The sequence below is a fragment of the Pyrus communis genome, chromosome 8 (assembly GCF_963583255.1).
Source record: "Pyrus communis chromosome 8, drPyrComm1.1, whole genome shotgun sequence".
NCBI lineage: Eukaryota > Viridiplantae > Streptophyta > Magnoliopsida > Rosales > Rosaceae > Pyrus > Pyrus communis.
The window spans coordinates 3,422,533-3,439,265 of NC_084810.1; the positions used below are offsets into that span (position 1 = coordinate 3,422,533).

At 35.7% G+C, this 16,733-nt stretch overlaps 1 long non-coding RNA gene and 1 pseudogene across 1 annotated transcript; one reads left to right on the forward strand and one right to left on the reverse strand.

Moving 5' to 3' along the window:
• Positions 1–1,812: 1,812 nt before the first annotated feature.
• The window catches only part of LOC137741890 (probable leucine-rich repeat receptor-like serine/threonine-protein kinase At3g14840), a 29,123-nt pseudogene continuing 14,202 nt past the window's right edge, over positions 1,813–16,733 (reverse strand).
• Positions 14,850–15,549, forward strand: LOC137741830 (uncharacterized). Its single transcript, XR_011069339.1, has 3 exons — positions 14,850–14,914; positions 15,004–15,120; positions 15,444–15,549. It is a non-coding gene; the product is annotated as an uncharacterized lncRNA (long non-coding RNA).

Below are 16,733 nucleotides of genomic sequence, written 5' to 3' on the forward strand. Positions count from 1 at the left end.
ATTTCGCAAAGGAAATATTTGTTGGATATTCTCGATGATATGGGATTTTTAGGATCACGACCTAGCACTTTCTCTATTGAGAAAAATCTCAAATTGCTTTTTGATGAGGGTGTAATGCTCAATGATCATGCTAAATATAGGAGATTGATTGGTCATCTAATTTATACCACTATTATCCTGCCAGATATCATATAGTTGCTCCACTTGTTGAGTAGATTCATGCAAGCACCTCAAAAATCACACTACGAGGCTGCATTGCACATTTTGAGATACTTAAAATGGACACCCGAACGAGAGATTTTTCAGTGTGACCGGTATACGGGATGCTACACCATGTGTTACTATACAAATTGTGAGATATGTGTGTTAAAAAGTTAATAACTTAAAAAATAAAATTTGTCACCACTTCTATTAAAACACGTGATATACCACTTGTGTTCTCGTCACAACTAAAAATTTCGCCACCTGAACAAGATATTATTTTTTCTTCAGAAAATGATTTGAAGTTGAAAGCATACTTAACTTAGATAGCGCAGGGTGCCCAACCACTCAACGGTCCACCACTAATTATTATATTTTTCTTGGAGACTCTCTTGTGTCATGGAAAAGCAAACATCAAAAGACATTCTCTTTGTCCTCTGCCGAATAAGAGTATGAATCCATGGCAGCAGCCTGTTGCAAGTTGGCTTGGCTACAAAATCTATTTCATGATATACAACTTTGCAACAAGGGGGCTGCAACTTTGTTTTGTGATAATCAAGCTGCTCTTCACATTGTCGCAAATTCAATACTCCATGAACGTACACAACACATTGAGATTGATTGTCACTATGTCCGAAATAAAATCATGGAAGGAAAAGTTGTCACAAGTTATTATGTTCCATCCATGTCACAACTTGCCGACATTTTCACTAAAGTTTTGGGAAAGGGACATTTTAAATCTTTATTAGGCAAGTTGGATGTTCTTAATAAGGGAGAGCATCACAGGCTGATTACTTAATTACTTTGTACCAATTAGCTATGTAGTAGGGATTCTTGTAGTTATATATACCTATATTCTACAACAATCAAAATCAATGCAATTGAAGTAAACTTCAGAACTTCCAAAACTAAATTTAAGAAAACTTGGCAATTTGTTTATCTTTTAGGCAATGATTTACGTCATGTATCACTTTTCTTTTCATGCACATTCTTTGAATCTTGCTTGCCTTATATATTAGCTATATTTTTCGTAGAAAATACTCCGTAAATGATTTCCGATTTTACTAAATTAAGTTCCTTCTATCAACCAACTTGTTGTATTCCCTTCCTTTTCAATTTTGGTGTACATTACCTACTCTCTTCACAAACAACCACGTAGCCAAAATAGTATAGTGTTCAACCAACTTACTCTATTCCCCTCCTTCAAAGTTTTTGTATTTGTAGTACGATGGAACTTGCCTCAACATAGCTGACTTTTTAAAATGTTAGTGACGATTTGTGATAATAAAATTATGAAGTTGAAAGCTTTTTATGATACCCGTCTTTATATATATAATTTAAGCAGTAACAAACAAGTACTAAGTGCATTACTTTAATTTTAGTAACAGCAGGAGCCATTATTTTATACTCAGCAGTATAAGCACGAAAACATTCAAATACCAAAATTTAGCTGCCAAATAACATATTCCATTTTCCTCTGACTAAAACTCTACCCTGTGTTGCAAACTTAGCAGCCAAGATTATGATCAATTTTTATTTTGAAGGAAGTTGATCGAAACACTTGATCCAATCTAGGTATTAAAGTATAAATTTATTAGCTGATATGTTTGAGCGTGCTAAGGTTGTGTCAAACTGATAACTGTGCAGCTCAAGTTCTCTCGCTTCTGTTCTCCCATTAATCTGAATCAGGATTGATGGGATACAGATCGTGAGCAGATGCAGACGAAGCAGTCCATGGCCCTTCAATTGACCCCATTTCTATCCATTTCTCGCTCGTGCCCCTTCCAAACTAGATTGAAAATGTTTCCTCATTGCATCGATCTCAATACTCTCGGCTTTTGGATCCGAGACCAACTCTTGAACAACAGCCCTTCCTTCGAGCATGCTCACAACCGAAGACATGGTAGGCCTAGCTGTCGAAGTAACATTGCAACAAAGGAGAGCCACATTGATTGCAACAGTCATCTCCTCTTTGTTAAAGTCTGATTCCAACCTTGGATCAACTAGGTCCATCAAATTCCCATGCTTTTTTAGAAGTCGTGCCTACAAAAAATGGAAGTAACAAAAGCAATATAAATTCTGTCTTTGGACCAAACTTCACCGATTCAAATGTACTTTCACACATATAAGGTATATTAAGAAAATTTGAAGTTAAATTAGGAAGTAGCTAGTAGATTCATGTTACCCAATCAAGAAGATAAAAGCTTTCTTCCTTTTTCCGGTAAGTTGTGTTGTTTCTCCCGCTAACAATTTCCAAAACGAGAATACCAAAACTATAGACATCTGCTTTATCAGTCAGATAACCCCGCATTGCATATTCGGGCGCCATGTATCCACTACAATATCATGAATCATATCATTAACCCAGATTTAGCTAAAATAATTATTAAAAATATTGCTAATTGACTACTTAAGATGAATCCAATAGTTAGAGAGATACACATCAATACAACTATATTCAAAGAACAAATCTGCCCTTGAAATTTATTGAACAACAAAGATTTGGTTAGGTTGAAAATTATGTAAGTTATAGACTTTCCGTTGCTCTATCTTCTTTTTTAAGGGTGGAAGAAGATCAAAACAAGAGAATAAGAAGATAAATAAAAGTTTAGGGACTCACTAAGTTCCAGCAATACAAGTGCTAATATGAGTATTATCCTCTTCATCAAGCTTGGCCAATCCAAAGTCAGATATTTTCGGGTTAAGATTTTTATCAAGCAGAACATTAGTAGCCTTGATGTCTCTATGAACGACCTTCAATCTTGATTCCTCATGAAGATAAGCCAAACCTCTTGTTGTACCAATACAAATCTTGTGCCTTGTTGGCCAATCCAACTTCAAATGACTTTCTTCTGCCCCTTCAATTTACCAAATTAAACAAGGTTAGTTGTAAGGGACATATTTTTAGTGCATAAGATCTTTTATGCCACTGTATGATGAAATGAACTTTTGGCAAACGAGACTAATATTTATTGAAGAAAGTATGAGCGACACTATTATTTTCTCAGATACTCATAGACAAGCAATAATTGATTTCCTTCAATACAACATCCATGGAGCTTGACAAGATGAGGGTGTTGCAGAGCAGAAATCATGCCAATCTCATTAACAAATTCACGATTCCCTTGCTTTGATTTGGAAGAAAGCTGCTTAATAGCTATTACGGTGCCATCTCCTAGAACGCCCTACATTTAAGAAAGATTGTCAAATTTGCATCACTATGGAGCAAATTAACTTTCATTAGAATGGACAGTATCAAATTAGAAAAAAAAAGGTAATCAATAAATAAATTATTTGCTCCGAAGAATACCTTATAAACAGAACCAAAACCACCTTCACCAATCTTATTGGCTTTGTTAAAGTTACTTGCGGCATCTTTGAGTTGCTTGAAGGTAAATTTACCCGTTTGCAGGTCCACGCCCTTCAAATCTGTATGACAAGTAAAACTCATAAGAATTGTGTCTAAGAAAACTTTCAGAACGATAGCATTCTTAGTTCTTAATATTTTGTGCGTGATTAATTTAACTAGTAACTTGATCTATAGGCAGACACTTTGCATCATGAGTTTGGACGATAAATATATTACAGCAACATCAAAGTGCCGGAAATCTCAATATCTAAATAATTACCGTCTTTGTGGTGCGCATCAATATGCAGGAGAACCATGCAAAATAGTGTAAACATTGTACCTAATTAGTTACGAAAAAAGCTCGATGAGAAAAAGTAATGAAGAAACAAAAAGGAAAAACCAGTATAACAATAAACTGCAAATTAATACCATCCTCCAATGTCTTTTGTTGCCCTAGGAGGCCTCTCTTCCAAAGAATACCAAATATCAGTAGTATAATGAAGACTCCTCCAACCACAATTCCAACCACGGCACCTACATGCATGCCACTTCCACCTACAGGCACGCCACTTCCACCTCCAAGCACACCACTTCTACCAGTTGATGTGTCACTTACAGGTTTTGGCGGGGGATCAAAGTCTGTCGGAAGAAAGAATATAGCTTAAATAATAGTAAATGTAAATGTAATTGATATGAGAGTGGATTATTCAACCAGCTATCTAATGCACATAGAAACAGAAGATTGAACGTGGTCTTTGGGTCATCCTTAAATAAGTAGATAGTATATAAAGTAATCCCTCGAACAAAATTTCTTTGGATGGTTGCAAATATTATATGTTTCTTTAAGTGAACTGGATAGTTTTCATGTAATTAGTTAAACATCCTCGATGTAGAATTTTGTTGTATTTAAAAGCGCATACCGGTCACCTAGGAAAAAACAGCATATTATGTGATAAGAAAATTTAAGAGTATTTCTTCAATTCTTGGCCCAAACTATGTAAAACAGGAGAAAAGCACAGAAGCATTTTTGTGAAAATACAAGGGAAAGGAAATTTTGAAGAAGAACCTTGCAGAACTGAATTCAGATCTCTTAATTTTGTAGATATATCAATGCATATGGTTGATGCATAGTAATTCGACGAAGTTCAGATCATTGAAAACTTACTTGAGTCTACTGAAATAGCTGAAATAAGTGGACCAAAGATTCCTCTAACAGGGACGCCTGTCGTCCCTTTCCCAGCCCAATATAAACGAATCTCCAATGTATTATTAGTTACAGGAGCAGTAAAGTTCTTTATGACTACATCACCAAACACATCAGCTTCATCCATGATATTGAAGTCCTTCCTCACTAGTTTTCCCTGCAGTATATATACTAATTAGTTGCTCAACATTTCATGATCATAAATGTGAAAGTTAACATTCAAATCGACTAAAATATAAACAATGCTTGTTGAAAATTAGAATAATTCACTGGTATACATGGAAGTGGATGCGATTAGTTACCTGAATGTAAATGTCGAATATGCGCCTTCCCATGCTTTTATATGTTGGGCCATTTTCAAACATTATCTCTGCAAAATGGAGGTTTACAGTGTAGTTTCCATTTCCCAGACAAAACCCAAAATAAGTTAGAGAGATGGGAGAAAGGCGTGCCTTCATGTACAGTTGAGGATTGGCCATATAGAGTCTAGTTCCATTATTCACTATAAGGTTGTCTGTAGTTTGGTCGTCATCAGTGAAGTAACCAGTGTTGCTTAATGCCCAATTTGTTGTGCTCTGGTAAAATGATGAAGGTCCAGCTGAATCTGTGTCACCATCATATGATGTATTTGTCTCTCCAGGGACAGTAAATTCTTTCCCACCACAATTTATACGGAGAGAGTAGTACAAATCTATGAAAAAAGAAAGTGGAGATTAGTAGGAGTTGAGGAGGAAAACTAAAAAAGAATGAACCGAAAAGAGAAAGGTAATCATTTGTGTAGAAACTCGGCTTACATGGTGGACATTGTGCAGTTCTGAAACATGAAACAATTCTCCTGATAGAGTAATTCAGAGTCCAGAAAATGTCAGCAATCATAAATGAGAAGAAGTTGGAAAAAAATAGTACAGAATACACCGTTGGAAACCGAAGTAAATTTATAGGTGCATGCTTTGAGACGATTAATTTGAACTTACGAACTATTGTCCTTTGACGAGCTTGCAAACAAGTTCCTGCAGAAATTAGCACACATGAAAAGTTAAGCTTGCACCACAAGAGACAAACAGAAACTTCAAGCTAATGAAAACATTCTTACATGCCGCCTGGTGGTAGACAACCTCCATCCCCTATGGTGAGGTTGTTATATGAAAGATCACTGCACAAAAAGAGCTATGATGCAAATTGTTTTCCATATGTAGTATGTGAGTACAAAAGGAAATAAGGGTAAGGAGAAAGAGGTAGGCATCAACATGGCTGGAATAAAGTTTTTATATCATAGTTTTATATCTATTTTAGTAAAAAATTCCAGAAGGAAGCTTACACGACGTCTTTCGGCCAGGTAGGTACGGGTCCAGTTAGCAAGTTTCCAGTTAAGAATCTAAAAATAATGAATACAGAAAGCTCAGTAAAGAATATAGTGTTTGTTCTTAGGAACTTTGTAAAGGTTTGGAAATTTGAGTTTGCCAACTCTGAGTGCATTAGATCAGTTACCAGTACTTCCATCTGAAGGACACATCTAAGGGTGATCACCTTATGTCACTTAATTGCATGAGTAGTAATGACTTTAATGAATAAACTAAATTTTATTGCAGTATAACCCGTGACTCAGTAATAGTGATTGGAAATACTTCCAGCTTGTCAGACTGGGTGTAACAAAACCATTGAAGAACGTCTGCGTGAATTTCATATAAGAAAGACTAGATTGGTTATTCCAATTGCTTACATATAATCCACTTTTGCTAGACTTGCAAAGCTGCTTGGAATTTCTCCGGTCAGCTTGTTAAAGCTGAGGTCTCTGCACAAACAAATAGCAAATGCAGTTTATATATGCTCTCTACAGAGAGGGAAATGTCATCTGAAAGAGATATTCTCTTAATAAATACAGAAACTTAATGTCCCTCCAACATCATCTAAGTCACTTTAATAATCCTTAAATTAGTAGAATCACATCTAGAAGAAATTTTTTTATCTGAAGTAAGAAAAAAATAGGGACGAATACATTTGTACTTACAAAGTTTCCAATTTAGCCATTTGCCCAAGATATGGAGGTAGCCGTCCAACAAGGTTGCAACTCCTCAACATCCTGCAACAGAAACACCAAAGCTTTGAGTTTATAGAAGACTTCTGGTACAGACGAAAATTTTGTGTCATGGAACCATTAACTCACAGTGTCTTCATGTTTTTCATCTTATCGAGCAAAGGAATGGGTGATTCAGGTCCACTCAAGTCAGTGATTCTCCTGCATGTTAAAATTGACCATGAACATAAACTTTGCATTTCACTAATTATTTTGTATTTATAAATAGAGACGAGATATACTAACAAGTCATTTAAGCTTGTCAAAAGAGAAATGCCAGAAGGAATTGGCCCTGTCAAACCGCTAGCCTGAATCAATCTGTTTCAACGAGTCATAACATATCAATTAGTGATAATTTCAAAATCAAATAGCAGAAAGATGACACACAAAAGAAAAACACTCACAGTCTTTTAAGACTTGTCCACTTCTCAATAAAATCAGGTATCTGCCCGGAAAAGTGACTGTCACTTACCCGACTGCATAATGATTGGAAAAGGGAAAATACTACCAGTTAGTATCAGAAAGCAGTAAAAAAAATTGTATAAGTGCTCAGGAAACCTTTAAGAAGAAATAACCACAGAAGCTTACAAGTCCTTTATTTTGGTAAGCATTGCAAATGTTTCAGGCAACTCCCCAGTAAAGTTGTTGGAGGAAATTAGCCTAAGTATGAAACAGATATAACAATATATCAATGATAAAGAAGTAGATGATTTATTGGTGAAAACATCCAGAATTTGTCTACAAGAAAGAAAATTCCAAATAAACCAAATACTTTTTAACACGTGAAAATTTGAATAGGACTCTTACATTCTTTCTATGTTGGCCCAAGATCCAAGCTCCTGAGGGAGACGTCCAGAGAAATTATTGAAGCTGATGTCCCTATACAAACAAATTCAATTCTATTGATTAGAAAAAACATCATTAAGGATCTCCATAGAATCAAATGGGATAAGCAAGAAACAAATGCGCAATCAACACTCACAAATTCTTCAGGGTGGTGATGTCTCCGAGCTCTTTGGGGATAGAACCCATCAAACGATTTCCAAAAAGGGTTCTGCATCAAAAACTATAGTCTTAAGATCACCTTTATCAAGCAAGAGGCTCAATAACATTAACATGTTCGTCAATACAAAGGCAATGAACGCCATGTGTTCGATTCAATATTTATGATTCAAACACCTCATGACCACGGAAGCTCATTATCATGAACAAAACCCAATGTAGTAGATTCATAGTTTAAGAAAGAAATGGCTGAAGAATATTGGAGTGACCAAATAAAGTAACAAGAACATGACATGAGCATCAAACACAAAAATGTATGCAGTGTGAGAGAAGGCAGAACATGTTCACAAGTGGAAGAGAGCTCCATTCTGGAGGGATGGTACCGCTCAAGTAGTTGCGGGTGAGGTCGCTGAAGGAGAAAGAAAGAAACCAGTTATTGTCTCATTGACAACAAACATAAAGGTAAGCTATATATGAAATTAGAATAAACCAAATACACGACACAATGTTATTTTCTTTTTTACTTTAAATAATGTAAACTTGGAGGGGTAAAAATGTGCTTACATTTCTTGAAGATAGGTGAGATTTACCAGCTCTAGTGGGAGTGTTCCTTGCAAATCTTGGGATTTTAGAATTCTGTGTTTCATCGGAAAACAGGGTTTCAAAGATTAGTTGCAAATTAACAGATATTCATTACGCATCTATCCTATGACTAAAAGGAATAGCTGCCACATAAATGTGACCAAACAGGTAAAACACTTACTTATCACCGAAAATACTTACTTTTGGTCAGGGAATTAAATAGGAAGAAGGAACTGGTTTTCTTACTTTAAAATCGAAGGAAAATATCCAATGTTCTTTAGAAAGAATAAAACTTAAGGAATCACACAAACGGTAAATGTGTATTTGTTACAAGCATACTGTGAATCATTCTTTCATTGACTTTGTAACTAATAACTGGGTCGATACAGAGTTGGTCGTGTATAAGAAGTATGAAAGAATCATGGTGACTGTGAAATAATGTACGTTGATCAAGTATGCAAGAATCAAGCCTAAATACAGCACAGCAGTAATACCAAGTCCTAACAACTCAGCATTGCTGGCTCATGGCCAGCTCAAAAACACATTGCTGTAGTAATTGAGTAAATTGGTCACATCTCATGAACTCGATTTTGTAGATAAGCTTAACTTGAATTGCGGTACATGGTAGGTTGTAATTGATGTTTCATTGGTCATTCAATAAAAGAAATGGATTAGTCTTTCTGCATTTCTTGAATTTCAAGGCACAACAAGGTCTTACTAGACCAAGAGAAACTTCCAATTGGTAGCTGGTTGAAGAAAAATTAAAACTCTAGAGGGTCAAGGATTTGGGAAAATGGAAACCCCACTAGGGTCTAGAGATATCAGAATTACGTTGGCTTTATACCCACTGGTGGATCACAAATTCAATATATACTAAAACTGAAAAAAAAACTGAATCACTGTTCATAAGAACAGTGTAGTATCTGCAGACCTGAAGGATGAATGTAAGCTAAATTGTACTAAAGATGGTAGTAACTCGTCTCTGCCTCCTTCCCCTTTACTTGCACCAGTTGTGACAGATTTTCCTTTTTGGTTCTATCTCAGGAGTTCGTCAAGGAGAAAGTTCGTGAACAAAAGAAAGGAGTGAAGAAGCTAAAGCAGCATTTGAAAGTATGATGCAAGTTCTACTTTGTACTTACCCCAGATACTCCTGACATTTCAAATACAGTAACTTCCCAAACATTGATATTTTGGTTTTCTATTGGTAGATGTGAAACCAGCTTGATTTACATTACAAGGTTGAGGGTTGAGGATAGTTGGCAAATAACAGAAGTAATTTGTTGTCTAGCGTATATAAAACCAACCATGGAATAAGAGAAGTAATTTGTTGGCAAATAACAGAAGTAATTTGTTGCCCAAGTTTTTTAATTAATGTACGAACGGTTTTCTTATTTTGACTTGCCAAATGCATAAATAATTAGATTATTCTGTAGTATTTCGCTATGGTGGTATTAATTTTCTGTTTTTTTGTTTTTGAGTACATCGTATTTTTACATTAAGGAGATGGGGAGTTTGGCTAAGCCACACAATAGACAACCTAATTTGGTATCGAATTCGTTATCCATGGGATTCAAATCTAAGACCTCTCACTTCCAAGTGAAAAGGAATACCACCAGACTGTAGTACTGAATGACTTATTCTAATTTTAGATGGCTTAATCCGGCATTTTCTGTCATTTTCATGTCTAATTATGTACTAATGTTTCTACTTTGTGTGTTCTGTAAATTTTTGTCATGAGTTATTATTAGTTATTATTTACAAGGAAATGCTTGAGTTTGCAATTGAACCCTTAGATTTAATGTAATTGTATTTTATCGTATTTCTGAAGAAATCTACATACGGTGAATTATTTCTGAAAAAAATCTATATACAGTGAACTTTGACAATAAATTACTAGCCTTCCTATTGATTTCTTATAATTAATTTGGAATGGTTGGTTTCAGCGGCCAACTGAGAAGGAACAAATTGATGTGGAATTAGATATAGCCAATGAATTGCAGAGCTCATTATCGATTCTTGGCCTGATGTAAATACTCCACTTTATGTTTTTCTATTTGCCTCGTGTTTTCTTCTTTTGTTTAAAACAAGAGTCTTAGTTCCAATAAAAATATTAACCTCTTTAACACTTAGTATATGATTTTTTTTTTTTTTTGGTCAAACGATAGATTTTGTTAGATTAGTCAATAACAGGATTCGAACCCACGTCATCATGTAAGGACTCAACTCATTTCTACTATTGTAATAAAGAGCTGCTTGCCACTTAGTATATGAATGAATTAGCCCAAGCTAGAGTTACTATATTGTATGCCTCTTTTCTTTCTATTTTTGTACTCAAGTAGGTATTTAATATGTCATCGAAGGTCAAGGGCCTTTGCTTTAATTTCCAAATCAGCACTTACGTAATCTTAATATTGATTTTATTTTCATTTTTTTCTTTTTATTTATTAGTATTTGACTCTTCTCCTACTCTCCCCTTCGACCCTTTTACTCTTTATTTTTGCGATTTTGATAATATTAATTAATAAGTTGGATTTTATATTTAATTTAATCTAGAAATTTTGTAAAATATGCAAAATGGGTTCAAAGTCAAGAGGGGTACGCATATATGAAGCGTATGTATCTTAGTCACATTATAGATTTCGTATGTAAATAGTATGTATTTCAATTAGATTATAGATTTTGTATGACTTTTAATAGGACTATCAAATCTTTTGTATGTAGATAGTATGTAATACATATCAAGTATAGATACAAAATTTTTGTATGATTTTCAATCTCGCAGCATCGCGCGGGGTATTCTTTGTTAGTTATATATACTAAAGGTAGCGTTTGGTACCCATGTTCCGCTGTTGTTTGGTACAATTTTATGGGCGGAATGGGACATGACTCTTTTTTTTTATTTTTTTTTATTTTTTTTTAATAAGTTGTTCAAATTTGAACACTATTATCCATTATTTGTTTTTCTTGGTCCAAATTTTAATAGGTATATGTTGTGTTTCACATGCAAACCCCTTTAAAATTTGTAATTTTTCCCGTTTTCTACACCTCCATTCGAATTTTCACCACAAACCCGTCAAATTTTATTGTGCAAATTGCAAAACCCACATCCCAATTCAATTTTTAGTCCCTAATTTTGGTCCTTTCAATTGTGGGTTGTTGTTCAGGGAGTTTAGGTTCTACAAACATTAGAATTGGCCTTGTTTAGAAGGACACCCCTCTAAATATTCCCCATTGCAGGAACAAGGCAAACCACATAAGAGCACATGACAAATGTTGAAAAATATATAAGTTTAATGATCATGCATATCGTAAACATTTTAGGGTTTAAACATTTAGAACTTAAACAAAGAAAATGAAATATGCATAACTTAAACATGAAATATCCGAAATCAAACATTCGTCCTGACTTAAAAAACAAATAATGTCTTGCTAAAGTAATAATGAAAACACTTAGAAGTTGATAAAGTTCCCCATACTAAAACCACAAACACTAAAACCTCAAAGGCTCTCCATAAACACTTTAATGAAATCTGGCTTCTGTGAGTCATCCAAGGTGGTCCAAATACCCATCAGATCGGTATCTTTCACTAACTTCATTGAAATTCTTAACACTTGATCGTATGGGAGACCCATGGCCTGAAGCTCAGAAGGTAGTCTAGCTTTTGCTTCTCTAAAAGTAAAACTTTCACCTAATTTCTTCATTTCAGTAACAGCTTTATTCCAACCTTCACTGATAACAGATACAATATTTGCATCACCATCATTCCTGCTCCTCTTCCTCTTCCTAACAGGTTGAGAAGCACTAGATGTAGCAACAGAAGGAGATGGGGTAGGTGAAAGCGGAGGTATCTCAGAAGTCTCACAATCCTCACTTTCCAAACCCATATTTTCAATTGCATCTGCCGCTGATTCAGCAATGCTACCCGTGGCTCGGTCTCTCCCAAACACCGTACATAGCCGTGGATACAACGGGAATGGCTTATTTGGTTTGCAAGATGTATTGGGATGTTTCTACAATAAGAACCCAAAGAAATCAAGGTTAAGACTTTCAAAGCAACTAATTGATAAAGAATAAGAAGAAAAAAAATTTACCTTCACCCACTCCTGTAGTATTTCGTCATTATCCACAACAACACATTTTTTCTCATAAAGCATGACCATCATCTACCAATCCACCACGAGTTTGTAGTAAATCACATAAAACTGCAAATGCATTCCTATCCATTCGTAGCTCCCACAAACAGTTAGTATCACTCAATCGCGTGATACGATTTATTTCCTCTCTCCTAACATGAAGTCTAACAAATGTCCCTTGCTCTAAACTAGCTATTTCCCGTTGTCTCCTTTGTTGTTGTCTATACCTCAACAATTGTGCATTCATAGTAAAGACTTGTGCCATTATAATCCAAACGTTCAAAAGAACAAAGAATTGAGTCTCATATTCATCCATACCTTCACATGCAAAAAAACAACACATGAATGACTGGAGTATCAACGTACGCTAAATTCATTTTAGATACTTGGACTTGGTAATAATGATAATATAATGTATAATAAAAAGCAAGGCCCAACAAACTATGCAACGCAAAATAGTTCACTTGGAGGGTTTGGTTTAGACTAATGAAGTAAGTCATTGAAATTAAAAGGAAGTAATAATATATAATGTTTATGGACGTTGCTTTCTTAGCCTAAAACCATTGAGCCATATGATCCAGTGCCAGTGTATGGACCGGACCATACTAGTCCATATAACTATCATGTTATATTTTATTATAGTTAAGCAATGATGAAAACCAAAAGAACAAATTTTTATGTACAGAGACAGAACATTACCCATAAGAAAAAAAGGAATGAAGTCCTCAAGAAACGTTGGCTACCAAAAGGGAACCAGCAACTCACCTTATTTATGTGCCACAAAATTCCCAACTGCACTAATTAGAGGGCTAGAATATGGCAAGTTGTAAGTGGATATACCTGCAATAACAAACTAACATTTAATATGAAAAATTAGGAAAGTAGAAGTAAGATCAGTCATGTCTCATAATGAAAAATAGAAGACTAATAAACAACCACGAGGCACAAACCCTTGCCTCTCAAAAGTTAAATAGAGTATTATTAGCATTTGATTGCCAACAATAACATAGAAACTGTAATGCAGACAGCGGGCAAGTAGGTTGGTAGAGATTAAGAATAACTGAGACCACATACGTGACTAAGATATGAACATATTTTGCAAAAACTGTTTGGCCCGTGCAAGAGTCTGGATACCAAAAGCCAATCAATCGAACGATATAGTTTGATTGATTATGAAGGTTCCAAAGTAATATGATTATATTGGATATGACATTACCTCCATAAAGCATTGTGCAGCATAAATTCCTCATAACTATCAATCCAATCCTGTATATGTCCCTTACAATTACAACTGAAGTCCTCTCCCCTAACTTCACAGATCAAGTTTGACTTGATTTCAAACATGCAACAATTAAGTCCTCTCCCCTCATTTTTTTCGTGTACCCTATTTTTTCTACATTCTCATTTCCTAACTTTCCTTTGCAAAACTAAAGCAGACCACTTAGTTTCCTGATAAAGGCATAGTTCAGATGATTTAAGCATGACATCACGAAACTGTTTTGGCTTTCTAAGGGTTGTCTGAGTGTCAGTTAGGGGATCAATGGTTTGGAAAGCTGCAAACGAGATTGGGCCTGTTTTTCTCCAATTGCTATATTTACAAAAATATAAATCAATACAGCTCTGGAAACAAGATATGTTTGAAAGAAATGTTCACAAAGACAAAAATCATTAGTCATTACAATCCAATTACAGGCATGATTACTTCAAGCTAAAACTTAAGACAAACACGACAGCGCGTTCAACGAACGAAGACGACAAAAAGTCAAGAGAAGTGCAAAAGCTAGCCTATTATAACTTTTGAAACCTCTAAAACACGAGCGATGAACAGCTAAATCCTGAAATCCACTAAGACCTAAAGGCATTAACAAAACCAGCTCACTCACTTCAAATCAATATCCATACAAATATGATAAAGTCAACAAAACCCAAATTGCTTACCTTTCCTATGAGATAGAAAGGAGAAAGCTTTATCTTTCAAGCAAACACCCACAGGAACAACAACCCTGTTGCCCAGAAAGCAAGAAAAGCACCTCAAAGGAGAAAACCTAAATCAGATCAAAGTACCAAAACCCTGATGCCCAAAAATCCCCTTTTTTCCCCATTTCACAAAATAAAAATTACAGATTGATATGTATTTACTCAAGAAACAAAATCAGAACCATACAACTCAACAATCAAGAACACAAAGGCATCCAAGAAACACCAAATTGACCAAACTGATCGTCCAGAAAGACAGATTGAAAGCGGAAACAGAAACCAAAGAAAAAAATTTACCATATCCAAATGAGAAATCGCCAAAAAAACTAGGCCTGGTTCCTTGTGGCCAAGTGCCCGAAGTGGTTTTCAGTTTTTTGTGTACCAAGATGAAGTGAGTGATTCAGAACAATTTCATTATATGCATATCATGTCTTGACTTCCTCAAAGATTTGACCTTGTGGTCTCTTTTTGACATGGCAGATTTTCTTATATGGTGGCTATTCCAAAGAAGTTTCATCTGATAAAACTGGCTCCGAGAAGGGAATTGTTCATTCAGACTTGTGGTCCCTTGATCCTAGGACTTGGGAATGGAACAAGGTTCTTACTTCGCCACAGTTTTCTTTTATTACTGTGAATGGAACATGACATGATTGTCTGACACTTACCCTCCCATACTCGGATGTTGAATATTCTGCTGTGTAAAAGTACCTGTTATACTACTTTTGGGTAGAAGAACATGTATGCAGGTTTTACATTGTGGAAGCTATGCTGTGGTTTTGTGTTGATCACTCTGAAGCTTTTGTACACTGATTACTCTATTTCTAGTTTCCTTGCATGCATATTTAATGATGAATAGCAACTTACATTTAGCAGCTTGTAAGTTTGAGATTTTTTTCAGTAACTGTAAACTCATATTATAGGTGAAGAAAAGTGGGATGCCTCCTGGACCTCGTGCTGGGTTCTCTATGTGTGTTCATAAGAAGCGAGCTTTGCTCTTCGGGGGTGTGGTGGACATGGAAGTTGGAGGTTAGTTTTTTCTTTCTACCTATCTTATTTCACTAGACAATATAGTCCTGGCTTGAAGCTACGATTGGCTTCCAATTAGACAACCATCGGTGGTAAGCCCCACCTAAATATTTTTATGTTTTATACATTTTACAGTTTGAGATTATCGTACAATCAGCTGCAAGCTATTTTTTTTTTTTTTTTTCGAAAGATCAGTTAGTATTTTGCTGCACTCTAGTTGATACAAAATATCAAACACAAACAGAGAACAAATAAAAAGAGAACAAATAAACAGAGAACAAATAAAAAATATTTGAACAATCGAAGAAAGAGAGACCGAGAGCTACACGAAAACAGATCGAACCTGGAACGGAGATGCAGAGCTGAAGATGCTACGGAAGAGGATGAGGAGAAAGGTTCGCAGAGCTGCTACACGGAAGATGCAGAGGTGAAGAGGCTACAGGGAAGAAGATGAGGAGGAAAGGGAAGATGCAGAGGGAGGAACACGACGGCTGAGAAGAAGAGGGATAGTTTTTAGGGTTTGTTATATGATTTTTTATGTAAATTTTGAAAAAGACAAGGGGCATTTTTGTCTTAAAATTTTGGAAATTTATGTCCCACAGACATGGAACAACCCGTTCCAGGGTGGGGGTGTGGAACAAAAAATCATCCAAAACTTGTTCCGTGGAACAGCGTGTTCCACTCATTTTAGGCGCACCAAACGTGGGACGGAACGTCTCGTCCCACTCTGTTCCGTCCCGTCCCGCGTACCAAATACGACCAAAGTGCAGTGGAAATAACATTGTTCATAAGCGACAATGTAAAGACGAAAATACCCCTCTTCAATTGCCCTCTCCTTTCTGTATTTCAAGTTGGTACAGTAAAAAGATGAAAGACCATTTTGAACGCGTGGCGTGCTAATGAGGTTTCTCTGCAGTCTACACCGCTTCCTTCCTCCGCATCGCTTCATCCTTGCTCTACTTCGAATCGAAACCGAATACTGCCTATCCAAATTTTCTCACCCTTTCATTCCTTCCTCCTCCACCTCTTCATCCTTGCTCCACCGCGAATCGAAACCAAAAGTTGCTCATCCAAATCAATTTCGGTTCACTCAAATCCTTAGAACCCTAAAACCCAAATTTCTCCAGATCATTCCAAAATTCAACGGCAAACACAAAACCTAGATCCCTAAACTCACTCGATAA